At 36.0% G+C, this 22,531-nt stretch overlaps 1 long non-coding RNA gene across 1 annotated transcript; it reads right to left on the reverse strand.

Annotated features, from left to right (window-relative positions):
* Positions 1 to 766: 766 nt before the first annotated feature.
* LOC149260188 (uncharacterized) lies at positions 767 to 1,396 on the reverse strand. Its single transcript, XR_016248056.1, has 3 exons — positions 1,319 to 1,396; positions 1,193 to 1,242; positions 767 to 1,073 (listed from the first exon to the last, which is right to left on the reverse strand). It is a non-coding gene; the product is annotated as an uncharacterized LOC149260188 (long non-coding RNA).
* Positions 1,397 to 22,531: the final 21,135 nt, after the last annotated feature.

Here is a 22,531-nt window from a genome sequence, read left to right on the forward strand (position 1 = left end):
CTTCCAAGAAAAGGAAATACTTTCACGGTTATCAATACAACAGAGGCATATAAGTAGTATATTCTGTGCTTGGTAATCATTAATTGAAAGGAGTTATTAATGTTTAGTAATAGATAAACAACAAAAGAACAGAGTACTAGAGACAATCTGTCATTTTGTATTGTTAAATGTATTATGTCATTTTATACTGCTAGTTATATCCTGTCCTTTTTTATACATCGACGAATAATAGTGATGGAATGCCTGTAACTTTACCTCTCTAGAAAATAAACCATAATCATTTCAGAATACTAACACACCAACAATTTAGAGAAGTCAACAAAGGAACAATCTATGGCTTTCAGAACAATTATTAGGTTTATATTCGAAACTATGATATGCATCTTATATAGTTAAGCACACGTTAAAATAAACTCACTGCATATATCTTGGAACCATAAAACTTTTAGTAGACACGATAACAATACATCTGAATAACAATATCTCTGAATAAATTATGTCCTTAATAGTTAAATGCAAATGAAAGCGAAAACTACATTCATGAAATCGTCACATACAAAATGATAGAGGCGGTCCGTAAGGGTTCTTTGTGGCTCTCAGTCAAGTTCCGGAGGAACAACCGTGAACTAACCACCCAAGCTTATGCCCAATTTTCAACCATTAAAGATGAGAACCTTCGATTTAGAAAAACCATATCATGAACACTGTGCATATTCGACCAAAATAAAAGATCTTATACAATGAAGGGAGTCGATAAACCGAAACAAAGAAAATAAAATCCGGATTATAGAATTGTTATTAGTTTACAGACACGGATATAGAACTAAAATAACCAAAGTGGGATTAAACCCTTAAATAAGTCCATTTCACATCAACACAGAGAGTTGTTCCACTTCCACATAAATAATACTTAAACCCTCATTCATTCTGTTATATCGACTAAAAATATAACTTGGCTTGAGACATGGCACGAAAATCTAAAGGCGACAAGATGAAACAATTTCTCATTCAATCGAAATTTGGGATTATCTTTTAGGTGGAAAGTTTTCCAGAGAGCTTGATGAAAGACCAACCTGTAAAAGATGACGAAAATTGGTATAAGGAAGCCCAACACACCCCGAACCTTCTGGAAACACATCTGCACCTAGATTTAGCATTCAACAGAGGAAAATTTTTAGGGGTTCTTTCGTACCTGAAATGGAGAAATTTTGGACGGAGGGAGGTGAAAAGCACCTAGAAACCCTGCAACCATCAGTAGTGGCTCTCAATAGTCAAAAAAATAAATGAAAGTATTCCTACAGCTTTCCCGGGTCATTACCTCCAGAATGTCGTAGGTTTCCCAACCTCTTCTCCCCTGGAGCGAGCGAACCATCAAAAGAAATCAAGTCATCTGCATGCCGAGAGCCGAATAAGCTTAAATGGAATGTTTCGTGGTGAAAGTAGAAGTACTAGAAGAGGTTTAGCAAACCAAACTTACAATGAGGTACCTGGATGTTTGATGGACCCGTTGAGACAAGGAGATCGAGCTGCACCACCATTCTCCATCAAAAATCTGCAGTCAAGTTGTAGAGCTGAGCTACAGCCTCCTCTTGCATTACCCAAGTGAAAAATCGTTTACAACAAACCCAAAGCTTTCATAGTGAGAATTCCTAGAGCTTAAGAACCGTAGATCATTACCCGATCCTACGATGTATAGTGTGCCAGGTGTTTCCGCAAGCCATACCCATTTTCCGAGTCCAATCAATCATTAATCGATAGAGCTGCAAGTGTCAGCCTGAATTACGGTTCACCTCTGCCTTAATGCATTGCGTGTAGCGAGAAGCATGATAACAGAGAGTATTCCAAGGGTAGATTAGGTGTGGATATGGAGGACAGTGTATTAAATGCATCTTAAAACCCATCGCATGAACCGAAACCTTTAAACGTGATATTTACCTCATAGTAAGGTTAAAGTGTATAAAGTTAAAAAAATTTGTTTCTATGTGTTATGTTGTTACATTTTCTTAAAGGTATCAATAACTTGTATTATATAAAAAATTATAAAACCAAAAATAAATATAATATTTATATAAACCTTGTAATTTTTTTATTATCTTAATAAAAAATTAAATTAAAATATATATTATAAAAAATAATCTACCATTTGCTTTCAAGTACTTTATTTAGTCTTTTAAGTACATTTCATTCCTTTAAAAAAAATTAGTGAATTAGAGTGAAAAAAAAGTATGGATAGAGTGAGAATAATTGTTAATAAGAAGATATAAAATTTAGATAAGAAACGATATATAATTAGGTATTTGGTTTGATGGTTGTTATATATATTCTTGGTGTTATATTGGTATCTAAAAAGCTTGATCTTAGGTCTTGCCCAAATTACTCTAGCAAGTTACAGATTCACCATAATTAAAAGAAAAAAAAATTATTACTTTCATGCCTTCAAAATAGAAAAAGTTATTTATTAACTAGGCTTAGATAGTGGATCATATTAGATGTACGAAAAAATATATAAAATAATGTGCTGTTAGTGATATATTGTATGGTTAGTCATATGTAGGCATCAAGGAATATTTAAATTAATATACGATATGTACATCATGTGACCTCTCTCTCTCTCTCTCTCTCTCTCTCTCGCTATATATATATATATATAGTGTTAAATTGAAATATATATTTGTGTGTGTGTTTACATATAGCACATGTGACAGTATATTCTCGATATTTGTTTTGCAAGTCAAGCCTCCTAAATAGTTATCACTACCCTTCATATAGCCAAATTATATTCATTTCTATATATTGTCCATGAACAAAATATAAGATAATCAAACATGCCACGGTAATTTGTCTTGGTATGCAATCCCATCATCAGAAAAAAATTACAAAAATGAACAGGAAAAAATATATAGAGTTTCCATGTAAGCAATAGTGCCTATGCCATTTGGATATTCCCCGAACTATGGAATTTTTCGTTGTAAAAGGCATAGTAAAAAAAATTCCCTAGGTGGTTATTGAGTCCTTCCTTTGATAATGCATATGCAATTGCATTTTGTTCCCTATATATATGATAAAAAGTTAAGTCATGGGATCATCCCATTATCTGTTTGATTCTCTTCACCTAATTAATGAGGTGCTTGTGAGGTTTGAAAGAAGACCACATCTGAACCCAATCCATAACTACTTTTGAGTCTCCAAATATAACCATTTACTCAATGGAAATCCACTTTGAACAAAAGAGTACCCCCCAAAGTGAAATGGTCTATGCATGAGTATTTGATCCCACCCCACTGTACTAGGTAAAATTATAATAAGTACGTGGCTTAATAATAATATAAGCCCCACTCCTGCACTTTTCATTGCATGACGCCCCATTAAAGAATCCCATTGGGAAATTGTCCCAGATATTTAAGAGTTTTATATGTCTCTTAGGCATCCTTTCCTCCACTGACTTGATTTCATTAAAATACATTGCAATCTTCATGCATTTCCTCTTGATTTCCATTGGGGACTCCTCAAACATTCTAGAATTTATACATCATCAAATGCCCCAATAAATGTAGAAAGGAAGAATGCGCCAAACATTATATCCTAAGAACCAATCCCAAAGACATGCATCAATTAAATTGTTATTCTAGTCGGCATTTAACTTTAAGATACCCAAAACTCCAGTCCATATGGAGATCATGAAAGGGCATTTTAAAAATAGGTGTTCCACATCCTCAAATGTCAACTCACACAAGACACATCCCCCGGCTCATAGAAACCCCTCCTGCATAATTTATCCCACATTCAGATCTTATTTCTCCATGTCAACGAAAAAACACACTTAAGTTTAAGTGGACAGTTCCATTTCCATATTTTTTGAAATCATCTCAGGACCTCGATTAAATGTTGTGTAGGATTAATAAATTTGTAAGCCTCCTTAACTGAGATCTGGGCATTTATAGATATGCCATCCCATGTGAATTTGTCTTGCATATCATTTAATGTTATACTAACCATATATAAGTTATATACATATATATCCCAAGTAACCACCATTTCACCAGATAAACCAATTTCCCTAGAACTACACCAAGAAGGACACATAGTGATGGGATCAAAATCAACATGTATTTGATTTAAAAAATAAATGCTTAGATTATGAACATAACATATGAGATTTACAAGCAATGAATGGTCCCTCACATATCCTGTGATAGGATCCATACCAATCTCCACCATAGAGCCCTTACCAAATTCCCACCCCAAATTCTCAATCAACCATTTTTTAACTTTCATCATATTGTTCCATATGTATGATGTCGAGTATGGATCCCATGCCCCATCCTTTATCCATTCCCTCAATGAATGGGATTTCATATACTTTTCTTTTATAATCCTCTTTCATATGCCATCTCCATTTAGTGTGTGCCATAAACTCTTCATCAACAAAGCCCATCCAAAATGTTCAATATTTAATATAACCCAACCCCCTTCTTCCTTCCTCAAGGATAATGCCTCCAAGTGAACAAGGTGGATCTTGTTGGCATCCCTAGGTCCCACCAAATTGAATTTTGAGATGTATGCATGTATATGCTTAAGGATGTTTTTTGGTAACATATAAATATGCATCCAATAGACTGCAATACTATGTAGGTCCGTCTGAACGAGTATCAACCTACCCCCCAAATTATGCCATTTATGTGACCATAATAAGATCCTCTGCTCAAATTTATCCATATACCAGCTCCAATCCCTAATACCATATTTATTTGGTTTAAAAATGAAACCCAAACACAATAAGTCACAATCCAATGGAGCAAATTCAACCGCAAACAGTTTTGCAATCTCCATAACAGTAGGCTCATGTTGGGACACTGCAGTTGGTAATATTTTTGACTTATTCAATTAGAGACCCAACGCATCACTGAAATAATAAATGATCTAATGTAAGATTGTTATGAAACCAACTCAAAAAAAGATAGAAAGGATAGGTCAACGCCTTAGAATTCAGCCTCTTCAAGGGGGCAACCTCCTTTACATTACATAAATGAACAATTCTTGGATGATTCAAATGACAAAACCTCCTTTCTATATATAGGAGTCTAAGGAGTCACAATATAACCCAGCCGACCTAACAATAATAATATAAAGCCACAAAAATAACAATAGAGGGATTCTATGGGGCACAATAATAACAATATGTGGATAATAGGGGCACAACAATATTAATAAGGGACACAACTACAATAGTAATGGGGTAATCACTAGTATTATAGGGACCCAACATGCCCCTCTCCTTCAAAAAAGTGTTGTCCTCAACACTTGAGTAGTTCTGGATGCTTCTGTATAAAATTCTCATCCTCCCATGTGGAATCTTCAGCGGATAAGTTCTTCCACTTGATAAGATACTCTGAAATTGATCGATTTTGTAGCTGTCGAGTTCTTGTTTCTGTGACTGCTTCCGGTTCCAATATAATTTTTCCTTCCTCGTCAAGTTCTGGCAATATTGTTTGAACTGGGAGCTTGTCGCCTATAACCTTCTTTAAACATGAAACATGGAAAACTAGGTGCAATCGAGAAGCTACAGGAAGCTCCAATTTGTATGCCATAGTACCAATCTTTTGCAACACCTTGTACAGACCATAATACTTTGGTGATAATTTATTATCCTTCTTAGCTTGCTTGAGGGACATTTGCTTATATGGTTGTAGCCGTAGGAATACCCAATCACCTACATCAAAACTTCTTTCGCTGCGATGTTGATCTGCCTGTTGTTTCATTCTATTATGTGCCAACATAAGGTTATCCTTTAAGAGTTGGAGGACTTGTTGTTGATGTTCGATGTGATGTTCCACTGCTTGAACCTTAGAATTTTCTCTTAAATATGATGTGATGGATGGTGGCTGATATCCATAAAGTTCCATAGATGGGGTCATTTTTGTTGCTGTATGGAAGGAAGTGTTATACCACCATTCAGCCAAAGGCAACCATTTGACCCATTGTGTATGTTTATCAGATACAAAGCAACGAAGATATCCTTCCAAACATTTGTTTACTATCTCAGTTTGCCCATCAGATTGAGGATGATAAGATGAGCTATGAGCTAACTGAGTACCAAGACAAGAAAATTATTCTGTCCAAAAATTTCCAGTGAAAATGGGATCTCTGTCACTTACAATAATCTTTGGGTTTCCATGTAGCTTTTGAATTGTTTCCATAAATGCAGTAGAAACTGTACTGGCTTTAAATGGATGTGATAATGCACAAAAGTGTGCATACTTGGTAAGTCTGTCAACTACCACCATGATGACACTCTTTCCCTCAGAATTGGGTAAACCTGCGATAAAATCCATTGAAACCTCCTCCCAACGTTGGCTTGGAATGGATAAAGGTTGTAATAGACCCGCTGTCTTAATTATTTCAATTTTATTTTGTTGGCAAACCAAACATTCCGCCACAAATTTTTGAATATCCGATTTAAGGCCATCCCAAAAAAATTCCTTCTTAACCCTGTGGTAAGTTTTTAAAAATCCTGAGTGCCCTCCTAAGGGAGAAGTGTGCAATTCCATAAGAATCTTTTGTTTTAGTTGGGAATTCTTACAGAGGTAGGCGATCTTTGTACCATAAAGAATCATTTTGCCAGCTAAATGTATCAGACGTACTGGAATCTTGTTGTAACTTTCGAATAAGTGCCCACACTTCTTTTTCATTCTTCCATTCCTCTCTTGCTTCGTTTATCCAATCTGGTTGGATAATAGAAATGGCGCACAACAATGCTTCCACATCCTCATCCTTTCTTGAGAGTGCATTTGCCACCACATTTTGCTTCCCTTTTTTGTAGATGATTTCAAAGTCATAACCCAACATCTTTGTGACCCAATTTTGTTGCTCTTCAGAGGATAATCTTTGTTCTAAAAAGTATTTAAGGCTATCATGATCCGTTTTTACCTTGAAGTGTCTTCCCATTAGGTAGGGTCACCATTTCTTAAGTGCATGGAGTATTGCCAACATTTCCTTCTCATAAATAGCTTTGTGTAAAAACTTTCCCTTGATTGGACGACTTTCAAAAGCAACGGGTCTTTCATCTTGCATTAAAACAACACCAATTCCATTTCCTGAAGCATCACATTCCACAATAAAGGTTTTTGTGAAGTTCGGTGTAGCTAAGACCGGTGCTTGGCACATTGCCTCTTTAAGATGTTCGAAGGCCTTTGTTGCTTTGGAGTCCATGAAAATGCATCTTTCTTCAATAATGTTGTTAGAGGTGCTGCTATTCTCCCATAATTCTTAACAAACTTGTGATAATACCTTGTAAACCCAAGAAATCCTCGCAGATGCTTTATGGATGTGGGGATTTTCCATTCCTTAATGGCTTTAATTTTGCTAGGGTCTACCTTAACTCCTTCATGAGATACAATATGACCCAGATATTCCACCTCTTGTACTCCAAAGAAACATTTGGACATTTTTGCATATAATTGTTTCTCCTCCAATAGTTGTAGCACCTTATCAACATGTTCAACATGATCCTTCCAAGACTTGCTGTAGATTAGTATATCATCAAAAAATACTAACACAAATTTTCTAAGGAATGGTTTGAAAATGGAATTCATCAAACCTTGAAATGTTGAAGGTGCATTGGTAAGGCCAAAAGGCATGACCAAAAATTCATAATGACCCTCATGAGTTCTAAATGTTGTTTTCGGAATGTCTTCAGTCTTCATTCTGATTTGATGATATCCTGAACGAAGATCCAACTTGGTGAAGTAAATTGATCCATGCAATTCATCCAGTAATTCATCAATGATGGGAATGGGAACTTATCTTTAATAGTGAGCTTGTTGAGCTCCCTATAATCCGGACACATGCGCCATGATCCATCCTTCTTGTGCACTAATACTACTGGAGCAGAGAAAGAACTTTGACTCAGTTGAATTATACCAGCCTCTAGCATTTCTGCAACCATTCGTTCAATTTCACTCTTTTGGGCATAGGGATATCTGTACGGCCTGATTTTTGGAGGAACACTTCCTGGAATCAGATGAATAGCATGATCATGATCATGAATAGGTGGGAGACCTTTAGGAGTCTCAAATACCTTGGAATGATTTTCCAGGATTTTTGGAGATCTGGAGAAATAGATGATTGCAATGTGGAAACATCTAGCGAACATAATTGTGCAATTACAACCCTTTGTTCCTTTTTTAGAAGCTTTGTCATACCATTGGAGCTGATTATCTTTCCCAGTTTCCCTGCGATACCCCTTAATTAAACTTCCTTTCCTTCGACAAAAATTTCCATGAAAAGTTCTTGAAAATTAAAAGCTATTGTACCCAAGGATTGTAGCCATTGGACTCCTAGTACAACATCAGCACCTCCCATTGGAATGGAAAGCATTGGGCTAGTCAATACATATTCTCCCATCCATAACTTGATATTATGGCACTTTCCAGAGCAATTTATTGTTCCTCCATTTTCCACCATCACTTGACACTCTGGTGCTGGATATAAGAAGCAATTCAATTCTTTTGCTACCTTACAATGAATAAAATTGTGGGTACTTCCTGAATCAATCAACACTATTACCGTTTTCTTCTTGATTTGTCCTTTTATCTTGATGGTTTGAGGAGTGGTAATTCCCACCAATGCATTAAAAGATATGGTCAGATTCATTTCTTCTTTATCTAGGCTTTGTTCCTAGAGTATATCCTCTTCTTTTGACCTTTCTTGCTCCTTTTCTTCTTCCTCTTCACAATCTATGTAGAATAATTTCTTCTCAGCACACTTATGACCTTTAGTGTATTTGCTATCACAACTGTAACAAAGCCCTTTTGCTCTTTTTTCTTCCAATTTTGTGGTGTCAACCTTATAGGTTGTGGAAGACTAGGGGCAACAACACTTCCATCTTTATAGTTGTTAGTGGTATGCTTCCTAGTTGCCATAATTTTGCTTTCCATTTTTCTTGCTAACCTAAATTCCTTCTCTAATGAATCAGGTTCCCAAAGGCGAACATCATGTTGGATATTATCCTTTAAAGTCCCTATGAACACATCAATACTATGCTCCTCTGGAATATTTTTTACCCTTATGTTCAATTTTTGTAACTCCTCAATGTGCTCCAGTATTGAACCCTTTTGTTTGAGAGTTATCAATTGGCTAAAAAAAGTGTTGCTTTTTGTATCCTCATAATGTGCTGTCAATTCTTCTGTAAAAATTTCCCAAGTGATAATTTGTTTACGAGAGCAAAGCCATTGATACCATACAAACTGATTTGGTTCCAAATATAAAGTTGCAATACGTACCTTTTGTGTGGTTTGCACATTATTGAGATCGAAAATTTGCTCCATCTGTAATATCCATGTTGCGGGATCCTTGCCATGAAACTTCCTCATATCGATTTTTGGAATATGGTGGGTCTTCGATCCCACATTAGAGTCTAAGAAATCATGATTAACATTTCTTTTGTTCGCATCATGAGTTTCCTTTACTACCTTTTCACCATTAGTAAGTATTTCTTGTAGAAAATTTGTCAAATTTGTCTTCAAATCTGCCATGTCTCTCTTCAAATCTGTCTTCAAATCTATCTTAAAATTGTCCATCTTAGCTTCCATGCCCTTTATCTTAGATTCCACGCCATTTATCTTAGCTTCCGTTAGCTTTTGTGAGAGTGACATTTGTTGCACTTGTTCTTGTAATTTTGATATATCATGTAGCATTTCTTCCTCTTCTTCATGAATCATGCTAGAGCTTTCAGGTTCCTTACTAGGTGTTTGCATTTTCTTTCCTCGGGGCATCAGTTACCGATAATAACGCTCTATATGCCCTTTGAAATCCTTCAAAATAAATTTTCAAACCAAGCTTAAGCAAATATTTAAACAAATCTACACACCTTTTTTCACTTTGTAGGAGCTCGATATTGCCTCTAATGTATCTCTGTACTTCCTAATCATCCAGTTCTAAAATTACGACCTGAAGTATCCCTCTATGTCCTCTTTCCAATGCCACCAGTCTGACCCAAATTAGATTCTCCAAGGAAGAGTTATGCGAAGCCTCCCACAGTGACTTGATTATAGACTAGTTCAGTAGAGCGAACTTGTACGACGTGCCACGAGTCACTGTTTCAACCTTTGGCTCTGAAAAAAATCCACAAGAAACTACAGTTTGTCCTCTTTCTATAACTTCTTACGAAATTTCAATCCGATGCTCAGATAGAAAGTTATGACGATTTTTCCCAGGTCATCTGTTTGGAATGTAATTCAGGAGTTTGCAAAACGACCAACTTCATCAGATCATATATCCGCAAATATAGCAGAAAAAGCTCTGAAATTTGGACCCAAGGTTTTGCGCAATGTCGTCTCAAATTGGTTTTTTTTTTAGATTCTGAAACATTGCAGAAAAAAAGTTATAGCGAAAATGCCACGATGACCTATTTGGAGCAGCGAAACCCTAGAATCCAAAGCTCTGATACCAAATGTTTTGAAACCAGCTCAAGAAAAGATAGAAAAGATAGATCAACACCTTATAATTCAGCCTCTTCGAGGGGGCAACCTCCTTTACATTACATAAATGAACAGTTCTTGGATGATTCAAATGACAAAACCTCTTTTCTATATATAGGAGTCTAAGGAGTCACAATATAACCCAGCCGACCTAACAATAATAATATAAAGCCACAAAAATAAGAATAGAGGGATTCTATGGGGCACATTAATAACAATATGGGGATAATAGGGGCACAACAATATTAATAAGAGATGCAACTACAATAGTAATGGGGTAATCACTAGTATTATAGGGACCCAACAAAGATATTCCATTCAATAACATAAATACCCCCCATAATAATGACACATTGATAAATATAATATGGGTTATGGAAATATTACTAGAGATCCAATATCCTGAAAATAATCCACATGAATGTGCCTCTGAAATCTTCCAACTTAATCCATCAATCACTAGTAAAAATAAGAGAGGAGAAAGAGAACAACCCTGCCTAAGTCCATGTGATGCCTTGAATAAGAGAGAACAAACACCATTAATAAGAACTGCATAATTAACTAATGATATTCACACCCTAATCCAATCAACAACCATCACAGATAGCCCAATCTTTTGTAGAACCATTCTCAAGAAAGTTAAATCCACACAATCATATGCCTTGATTAAATGTAATTTCATTAACATCGTGTGTCTCTTTTTAAACTTGATGGAATGTAGGCATTCCTGCACAATAGACACCATATCTTGAATTTTTCGATGTTCCAAGAACCCAAATTGCTCAGGAAAAATATATTTTGATAGTGTTGCTTTAATGTGAGTTTCAATAATCTTAGATATCATCTTATAGAAAATATTGCTAGTGAAATGGATATATAGTATGTGAAAGTATTGATATGTGCAAATTTTGGGATCAATGTAATGAATGTGGAATTTAATGCACCAGAGATTTTGTAGAGAGTCCTCGACTCCTACACCATATGTAGCAGGTTTGGCCCCATGTTGTCCACGAAGTGAAGGAATAATTCCACCATACACCCATCCGAACCCAATCCTTCATCACTAGAAAAATACTTTAAAATTATTGTCAACTCCTTTGAAGTGATTGGCCTCCCAATATTTATATTATCTTCCTCATTAAACATGTTTGGATATTCTTGAATGTTTCTAGCTAGTTTTCAAGGCCCACTCTGATCTGGCATGATATATATTTCCAAAATAGTTAACTGCTCCTTGATGTATATCTTTAAGGGAGGATATATACCTTCCCTCGACATCCATCAAACCCCATATAGTATTGTGTCTCCTCCTGTTTGAGACACAATGATGATAGAATTTTGTATTTTTATCTCCCCTACTATCTAGATGGCTTGAATCTTTAGTCACCATTCTTCCTCTTGAAGCAATAAGATCACACATTTTCAGCCTTCAAGTGCCAATGCCAGTTCCTTTTGGGATTCTAAGAAGTAACCCTGAGTTGATGGATCAAATAATTCCATAATTTTTTTATTAATGTCTATTAGTTCTTTTATATGGATCCTCTTTTTTTCCCTTTCTCAAATCCTCACCACCTTTTTTAGATTAGAGATTTTCTGCCTCACTACATTTATCTGAGGGATCTCCAAATATTTAATTGACTTTTATCATGATTCCTGAACTAATTTTTCAAATTCCTTGTCTTTTAGCCAAGAATGATTAAATTTAAAAGGACATAAAACCCCTCTAGGCGGATTCCCCACACCACTAGAGAAAAATTGGTTCATGATTTGATAAACCTAATGGGATAACCCATGATCACAACACACCAAATCATTCCACCAAGTTCTCATGAGCCAAGTAATAGTTCAATATCTTTGCAATATCCTGTGAACCAGATCAACCATTCTTCCATGTGAGAATAAGAGGATCTGGTAAGTTTTCCACCAAATGATTATGCCCAAAAAGATCCCAAAGAAACCTCCTAGAGGGGCCATCTTACACTTAGTGCCACGGTCATATTTAAGTCACCACACAAAATAAGCGAGCCAATTTTTAACAAGCCATCGCAATCCAATGGGTTCCAAAATGCCAACCTGGAATCATATGGTGCATAGACATTAATGATATGAAGACGATACTTAGAACCCCTAGAAAAACCCGATAATAGAATCCCTGAACAAGTTTTATAAGCCAAGAAATTAGATATATGAGGGTCCCACATATCATATAACCCACTAGAATGACCAATAGCATATGTCACATAAACCCTCCATCCTGGACTTTTTTTCAAAAAATAAGACCAAGCCTTCTTCCCGACACCATAGTCTCCTGAAAAAGGATGACCGATGGTTGATGTACTAAGATCAAGTGAATCTGGGATAATTTCTTAGGGACACCCCCCAATCCCTGAATGTTTAATGACATAATATTCATGGGGGAAGATTTTTATGGGGTGAAATTTCTCTAAGAGCTCGAGAAGCATATTCCACAAAGGAAAGGACATTGTGAGTGTTTGATTCTTCCATAAAATTTAGAGTTAAAGAAGAGGAATAAAGGACACCAGACCAAACCCTTTTATATTTACCACCCCACTTTTTCCTAATGGTAACATTCCACCTCGACTATGAACTAATGGACAGATCAGCCGCGGGGACAGGGATGAATGGATAGTAAGTGGTTCTAGATATAAAATTGGATTGTGCTTTAGAATATTTAAGTCACTTCCAATAGAATTTGTAGGAAACAGAGTCCCCTATAAGAGCCAAAATGAATAATCAAAGAATGGGGCCCTGAAGGAGAACAATCTGTAGGACGAGAAATAGGGTCAACAATCACCGAGGACTTCTTAGAACAAGGGGTCACCAAGGAAGGAGGGTAGGATCCTATTATGAAACTAGCTCACATAAAAGATAGATCAACGACTTAAAAATTATCCTCTTCTAGGGGGAAGCCTCCTTTACATTACATAAATGAATAATTCTTGGATGATACAAATGATAAGAAATCTTTGGTATATATAGGAGTCTAAGGGGTCACAATATAATCAGATGCTACATAACAATAATAATGTAAGGGCACAAAAATAACAATAGTGAGATTCTATGGGGCACAACAATAACAACATGGGGGATACATGGGAACAACAATAACAATAGGGGGCTACACAAATAACAATAAGGGGAATACACTAGTAATATAGGGACCTAACATGCCCCTCTCCTTCAAAAAAGTGGTGTCCTCAATGCTTGAGTAGTTCTAGATGCTTCTATATAAAATTCTCAGCCTCCTGTGTGGAATCTTCAATGGGTAAGCTCCACTTGTAGCTCAAGCAACATGATATTTCCAATGTAGCCAATCATTTATCTTATCTGACATTTGATTTCTTTGGCTGTGCTTGAAACAAAAATAAATCAGATACTGAAGTAACCGAGGCAGCATGAGGTGTAACTGTTCTTCAACATGAAAATATAACTGGAAGTCGCCTGAACAGTTAATCTTTTCCATGTATTCAGCTATAGGGTCAAAAAACACATGGTTAGTTTGCTGATTCTCAAAACTTTCTGTATCTTTAGGCAACTTATCTTTAGCCACACCAAATTTATTTGATTTGCTATCCAACTGCCTATCCAAATGATGCTCACAAACAATGTAATTTTCCTCACTACTATGATCATTATTTGAAGTAAGCTGCTGCAAGGAATTACAAAATTGAGCAAGCTTTTCCTCTGCCTGTGGGTCATAGAAAATTTCCTCCAATATTTCTTCTTGCTGTGTGCAATCGATTTCATAATCATGATGATCTGAAGCCGGACCAATCTGCTGCATCTTTACATCAATATCGAAGGATGAAACATGATTTTCACAAGTAAACTCCTGCTGCTCTTCATGCTGCGTTTCCTGAGATGATATACTTTCTCCTTGGTGCTGAAATGCATTGTTATGGAGAGCCTCTAAAATTTCTTCATCCATAAATTCATCATCACCATAACAATCTTCCAAGTACTAAATAAGATTTAAAGAATGCCTACAGCAATCTTTGAGCAGCAACAAAGAAGGATAACATTCTTTATACATTTCACAGAACACATCATGAAAATTAGCAAGAGAAGATAATGAACCATTTTCCAAACTTTTATACCAAGACCATGCTTTTCCTTCTAAAGTGGCCATAAACATCCTCATGAGACAATCCTCAGGAAAGTGAACCTTAAGACTGCGTACATGCATATGGAATTTAACCAAATGGAGAGCAGCATTATCCTTCTTTTCATCTTTGAATATTGGAAGATCATCTAACCAATCAACCTCTAGCATAGGATTTGGAAAACCAGGGATATGAGACCGATCCATAGGAGCATACCTGGCATTCTTTCTTGCAGTAGAATCCATCTTGAAACTTCATCAAGCTACTGATCTTCTAGCAGTGGAGTCACCTTCTAATTTGTTATTTGATGTGTGGAGTCGCCAAGGTAGTTTTGCAGCCTCAAAAACCACTTTGAACTCCTGCTACCTTCAGAAATTCAATCTTAAAACTTCGGGAATGAGTAATCATCAGGCTCCCGGCAGACGCACCAAAATGTTATCACAAAATCGTGTACTAAGGGCTGCTACTTAGCAAGATCTCATGTAACTATTTCAAACCAGGCTTTAGACTAAGGCTTAGCCTCCTTAGTCAGAGAGGGCTCTCTCACAGATTTTTGATATGGATTAATAACAAGAAAAGATGGCTAACTCTTCAAACAGTACATGAAAATAAGCTGGTTGGAACAACAAAATAACATCTCTTCCATTGGGCTCATGGAGTCAAACACCTCTGCAGTAAACTATTAACTACTTAATCATGGAAGCCAAGGCATATAATGTTTAACACTCAGAACATTTCTCAAAAGGAGCCTCAACTCATAAATATACACAGGAAGTCTGAGCACTAGGTGAATTCAGAGTGATTGCATATTTAGTGAGCTGTAAAACAAGAAGAATAAATACCAAACCACATATACTCTGAGCATTTGAAACACAAGATGAATCTTGGGAAGAAAAAGTACTCTTTCTATTACTGTCAAAGTCTTTTACATAAGCCAATATGAAAACTCTGTTTTTATAAAAATCTCCAACCCTTTTTTACATCAGAGTTTTTCCTATATATAGGAAAACAAAACTACTACTACTTGAGACTCCTCCTCCAGCATGAGGGGAGCTCGAAATCCTATCATTAATTGCCTTATCCATATCTAAAACACACTTATTAAATACAAAGGTATTGCGCTGTGAATACATAGAGTCCCATTCCTATTGAAACTCTAATTCTATCTCCTCGTGTGCATTGATGCTTTCTTGAACTTTGACACCTGTACCTTTCTTGTAGTGGCCAAGACATGCTGGAGAAACATTCACTGAACGAGCAGCTTCGGATACTTGCTGTGTGGATGACTCATTAGTTGATGAGGATATGTGCCCTGTTTTCACGGTTCCTGCCTTCCATTAGTCTTCATGTACTAAAAGACTATGCTCCAAGCCATTTAATACCTTTAATAACCACGCATAATCCAATATGCCTCATGATCTGGACGCTTTGTGAACTGAACAGGTGTACCACCCAAAATTTCGGTAACCCTACCAGAACCCTAACAATTCGGTCATAAAGTAACTTTAGGAAGACTTTTAGCAAAAAACAAAAAGTTTCACCTTTTTCTTCAACACTCACACCTGTCACCCTTTGAATACCTGGATAGCTTTATATAGTCTCCTTACTGGCCTCGAGTCATCCTTTTCAAGATTTGCTGACCTCAGCATCAATTTCATTTTTTCTCATAAAACAGTCATCTACAGCAGTTTCGTAGCGCGCTACGAAACTGCTGTAGATAATCAAAACAGAACATATGAATCTTAAAGCACTGTTGACTTAACTTCATGATTTCTTCAGCTACTTTGTACAGGTGTTAGGGATCCAAAAAGGTTACAAAATGATGGAAATCAAAATTTACCAAAACTTGAAAAGCAACTTTCTCCTTGGATCAATGAGCTAGTTTACCTAGCTTCTTCTTCAAACTGCTAACCTCTTTCTTCAAAGCCTTGTTTTCTGCTCTTAGGCTTGTGTTCAGCTTTCTCATGATCTTTGCTTGCTTAAGGGCTGGTACTGTCCACAAATATGCATCAGACACTGAATCTTTTGTTTTCAATTCTAGTTTGAGATTGAATTATTTAGCTCCAGTTGCTACGAAACTGTTGTTCTGCCTGAAAAATGGGTCTCGGGACAGAGCTCATATCTTCTCACAGAAAACGTATTTGGAAAAACTAAAGGAGGTTTCTGTAAACCAATCCGTTTTTAACAAAAACCTCTTTTTTTTTTTTAAAACACTTCTCCAGCTGCCCAGAATCTGTCTTTGAAAAAGAGGTGTAACACAGGAAATTAAAAAACTGCACCTACAGCAGTTTCGTAGCGCAACTTTAGTCACTCGATTCTCCCAGCTCATAATCAATCTGAAGAAAATGAAAGAGGTTTTTCTAGTTCAGTATGTTAGGAATAAAAACCTCTTTCTGTTTTCGAAAATATTCTTTCAGCCGCGCTAAATACCTCCTGGAAGCTAACTGCTTAAAACAGAGAAGTATGCCTGTAACAAACATCACCTACAGCAGTTGTAGCCAGTGTACCAGTATGGAGATCTCTCATTTTGAACCACACCACCTGAAGGTGGTCCTGTAATCAATGGATTACCATCCCCATCACCATTGCTCCTTCTATGCCCGGTTCATGCAATTCAACACAATTCCACAAGCCTGGGCTTTACTCTGGGCTAAATCATCAAGGCTTCCCGTCTCTAGAAATAAACCCAAGTGTGTTGCCCGCAAAAACCATTTTCTTTGACTGGAATCAATAGGCTGGCCCTTCCATAAAGAAAAGCAAGCTGGATCGTTTTCAAGATTTGAGAAGTTCAAATGACAAATATGATGACTGTATAAAAATCAATCTTTCAACATGAAGTCTTGCTCTTGTGAAGCAGTTATCAACAATTTTGCAAATGTCTTGATCTAGCTTTGCTACATCTACCGGAATTGCATCAGAAGCAACTAGCACTTCAACATCTCCTGCTCTAAATGCATCCAATGCTTTACTTCGTGAATATTGATGTTGTAGGCTTGAATACTCAATCATCCTTAAGACCAGCCCTTCGAAACAGTTCAATAAAGTACATAACCTCTGGGTAGAAACAACAGAAGATGTGAAAACAATGGTCTGTTCCCCTTGCACTTGCAACAGTGCCAAAATAAATGATGTGATATCCACAGTCTGATCCCTTGTTTATCCACTGATTACCACAGAAGGCTTCTTCCAAGGAAAGAGTGCTCCAGATAAACCCAATGAAACACCATCTGCTGGGGTACTAAAAAACCTTACAAACTGACAACTGTTGATGCAAACCCAATGGATTTTGATAAACATGACAGCTGGGAAAGAATAACTATAGATCCGAACAAATCCCCAATTTCGTAGCGCAGCCAGTGCAAAATATGAGTTATGCGCTATGAAATCACCTAAAACATGCTGCGCTGTGAAACTGCCAAAAGGATTTATGTGCTACAAAACACTTTGTCCTTAAGCTAGTGTGAGCTATTTTGGCAATCAATTTTTCAGTGATAACATGATATACTCTGAAATTAATCGATTCCGTAGCTGTCGGGTTCTTGTTTCCGTGACTACTTCAAGATCGAATATGATTTTTCCTTTTTCTTCAAGTTCTAGAAACATTGTTTGAGCTAGAAGCTTTTCACTGGTAACCTTCTTTAAGGATGAAACATGGAAAACTGGGTTACTTAGGAAGATGTAGGAAACTCCAATTTGTATGCCATAGTACAAATATTTTGCAACACCTTGTAAGGACCATAGTACTTGGTGATAATTTATTATCCTTCTTAGCTTGCTTGACGGACATTTGTTTGTATGGTTGTAGCCGTGAAAATACCCGGTCGCCTACATTAAAACTTATTTCACTGTGATGTTGATCTGCATGTTGTTTCATTCGATTTTGTGGCAGAGTGAGGTTATCCTTTAAGAGTTGGAGAACTTGTTGTTGATGCTCGATGTGATCTTCCACTGCTTGAACCTTAGAATTTTCTCTTAAATATGATGTGATAGATGGTGGATGATATCCATAAAGTTCCATAAATGGGTTCATTTTTGTTGTAGTATGTAAGGAAGTGTTAAACCACCATTCGGTTAGAGGTAACCACTTGACCCATTGTGTTTGTTTATCAGATACAAAGCAACATAGATATCCTTCCAAACATTTGTTAACTATCTTAGTTTGTCTGTTAGATTGAGGATGATAAGATGAATTATGAGCTAGTTGAGTACCAAGACATTAAAATAATTCCGTCCAAAAATTTCCAGTAAAAATGGGATCTATGTCACTTACAATAATCTTTGGGTTTCCATGTAGCTTTTGAAATGTTTCCATAAATGCAGTAACAACTGTACTGGCTTTAAAAGGATGATATAATGCACAAAAGTCTGCATAATTGGTAAGTCTATTAAGTACCACCATGGTGACACTCTTTCCTTCATACTTGGGTAAAATTGTGATAAAATACATTGAGACCTCCTCCCAACACTGACTTGGAATGGGTAAAGGTTGTAACAGACCCGAGGCCTTAATTGTCTCAACTTTATTTTGTTGGAAAAATAAACATTCTGCCATAAACTTCTAAATATCAGATTTAAGGCCATCTTAAAAAATTCCTTCTTAACCCTGTGGTAAGTTTTTAAAAATCTTGAGTGACCTCCTGTTAAACAGAGATGATAACATGTAAAGATAATTTATTTGACTAAATAGTTAGTCAAAGAAATGTGTAAATTATATTGCATATTTAAATTGAGGCTTCTGTGATCCATAACAATTTTAAGAAGAGTTTCGGCGTAAATCAGATGCAGAAAACCTTTGTCGACACATTTCAAACCAACTAGTGTGGTTCATCGTCAGGACAAGTTGAAGAGTCAGATTAGGGCTGCACATTAAATAGGGAGAGCAGATCATCCAAAAGGCTAGGTGTGACCATCAACGGCTATATAAAAATGACTAGATTATATAATAGTATTATTATGTTAATTATGGGTCAATAAGACAAAAGATAATAACTCATAGTAATATAATATTACAATCATAGTAACTAATTTTCTTCTGCCGCATCTGCACAAGGGTGCGGTGGGGGCATCCTTTTCCACATTACAGAATCTCATTATTTTCATCTGAAACTGGGTCTTGGTCTGGGGACCAACAATCATGCCGAACTTATCACATTGAGACATCTTCTCTATTTCGCTCTTTCTAAAAATTGCAGACAAATACAAATTTTTGGTGATTCTAAGATTGTAATTGATTGGGCAAACAATATTTCCCATTGTCACACATACTCTTTGAGACATATCTTGGAAGAAATTGTTTTTTTCAAAACATTTTTTGACCAGATCACTGTTTCACATATCTACAGGGAAAGAAATACAACTGCTGACCGGCTCTCGAAAGAAGCGGCGGCTCGGCCTCTAGGCGATTGGATGATCGAGGAACACAGTCCAGAAGGGATGCACGTCTTCTACCATCGACCGTACATAGATGGACTGTTACAAGGGGGAATCCTCCCCAACTGAAATTTTGAAATTTTGATTTTTCTAGCCCATGCTCTGTATATATTGGACTGACTCTTTACAGACATATTATGTATTTTTTCGAACAGAGGACATACCTCTTTTACTTTTTGCATATTTCAGAACAACATGTATATCTGAAAACTTTTTGTAAATGGATACAGCCCCATCGTATCCACAGTGACACATATGGGACAGATCTTATGGAACTACTGAATGGTGGTAATACCACTTTATTAGCATATGCCTTCGGCATCTACAGCATGTAATCTCTATTATACCTCTTAATAGAAATTATGAACTCTATTTTCCCCGGAAAAAATTCAATATATTATATATATGAATCTTATCCTATTTCATTTTATTTATAAATTTTATTTGGTTATTAAATTAATATATTTAATTCTTTTTAATTTATTTAATCATTTAAATCCAATATAGTCAATCTAGGTCAAGTAAAGGTTTTTTTTTTTTTTAATATAACTAATATTCGAATGGAATTAATAAATTATTAAATTATTAAATATTAGCTAAAAAAAAATTGGATTTATTAAGGGAAGGGTAAAAGCTTAATATCAAAATTATAAGAAAAGCCATCTAATGGATCTAGGGATGTTAGTACAAGCTCGGATTGATAATATTAAGATATTAATGATATAGTATTAGTTAAAAATATTAGAACGAGAGGCAAAATTCTAAATACAAGAAGGTCAAGAATAGGACAAAAAATAAAATTAACCAAAGGAGAAACCTAAGGAGGAAAGAAAAGACAAGGTTCAAAGGATAATATATTTAATGATCATATATGAAAATAAATGCTTTCAGCTAAGTATTATACAATAGTGCAATTAACACATAACAAAAAGAACATACTCCATATATAATTCATGAAACGAAATGTTATCACTAATTTAATAAAACAGAACTGATCATACAAGATAAAAGTACCATATGTGTGAGGTTCTGCTCATTTGACTAGTGACATAGATCAACTCCTTTCTTCAATCAAATTATTCTCCAAGCATACAAAAGTGCATCAACAAAAGAAAGTAGTTTGATATTCAAAAGTAATGACCATGTTCCATAATTTCATCAAGGCATCTACAAACTTACAAAAGTGCATTCTTTGCAAATGTTTTTGATAAAATTGTGGACCCTTCTCTAAATGCATGAGAAGGGTATAAATACTATCTAACTAAAGTTTAAAAATAGATTATACAAAATATCTGAGGAGGTTTCAAACAATGTTCATATTAAAGTAACTAACTCTAAAAATAAAATCGATTTGATGACTCGAGGCTATGAAAATGTCTTGTTGTCTGCCAACTTTTCCTTGAGGTCGCATATGTCGGACATTGGTTTTACTTGAGAAGGTGCTCCGAATTGAGTTTTGACCTGTCCTACAAAGATGGCATCTGTAAGAGGTTTCATCCTCCTTTGCGTTGAATTGAATGAACAATTCAGTGTCATAGTTCGACTGTGAGGTTTGACAAGAAATTTCCAATATGCCTCGAAGTCGGTCTTTGATAATTTCGTGATTGCCTCTCTTTGGAATTACATCTTTGCTTTCCAGTTTTTATCCAAGTCTTTCAAATATGGCAGTGACTTTGGATTACCTTATTTTATCAAGTTGGTGGTGTGCAAAGTGTGATTGACTGCCTTTATTATATTCTTTTCCACTCCTGTTTCTCTTGCTACTTCCAATTCTGCCTGCTTGATCTGTGCAACAAAATATGTGAATAATATGTCTTTATGTGTCTCTTCAATCTCTGGAATATTAGTGCTTATTCCTTCTTCAGATTCTTGCCATTCAATATAGTCAGAGATATTAGTATTTAAGTCATTAAAATCAGTTCTCTGATCAATTTCCATATCTGTTAATTGATCACTAGTATTCAAATAAGGGGTGATATGGGACATTTTCTAGCAGAATAGATCTTGTTGTTTTGACAGAATGGAGTTTAGCTCCAATGCCTCTTTTATGAACTCATCAATAGTGGGGACATCTTTATATTTCGCCATAGTCTCTTGCAACTTTTGGATTTGCACATTCTTTGCTGAGATATCTGCATCGTGGCTTATCCTAAGTACTTCCATACTTTGCTGCAATTGGACTATTTGTTCTATGGCTTGCTTGTTCACATTTGTTTTCTCGATTTCCAACTGTTGCTCAAGCTGTGCTATCCTTTCTTCTCTTTCCCTTAACAAAACAAATATGGCCTTATCAATGGTGGTAGTAGCATATGCCCCTGCAAATTGTGACAGCCTGGTTAAATTTTTAGTTGGATTTGAAGGAATATCCTTCCAGACTATATCCATTGGTTCATTCCCTGGTGGGATTTCAGGTGTTTCCACTCTCCTTCTCTTCCTCTATCTTCTTACTACAACCTTATGCAGTGGGTTGTAGAATACATCTAAAGGAGGTATTTATGT

This window comes from Pinus tabuliformis, chromosome 6, assembly GCF_031772625.1.
Source record: "Pinus tabuliformis cultivar Carrire ecotype Pingquan chromosome 6, CPIR1, whole genome shotgun sequence".
NCBI classification, from domain to species: domain Eukaryota; kingdom Viridiplantae; phylum Streptophyta; class Pinopsida; order Pinales; family Pinaceae; genus Pinus; species Pinus tabuliformis.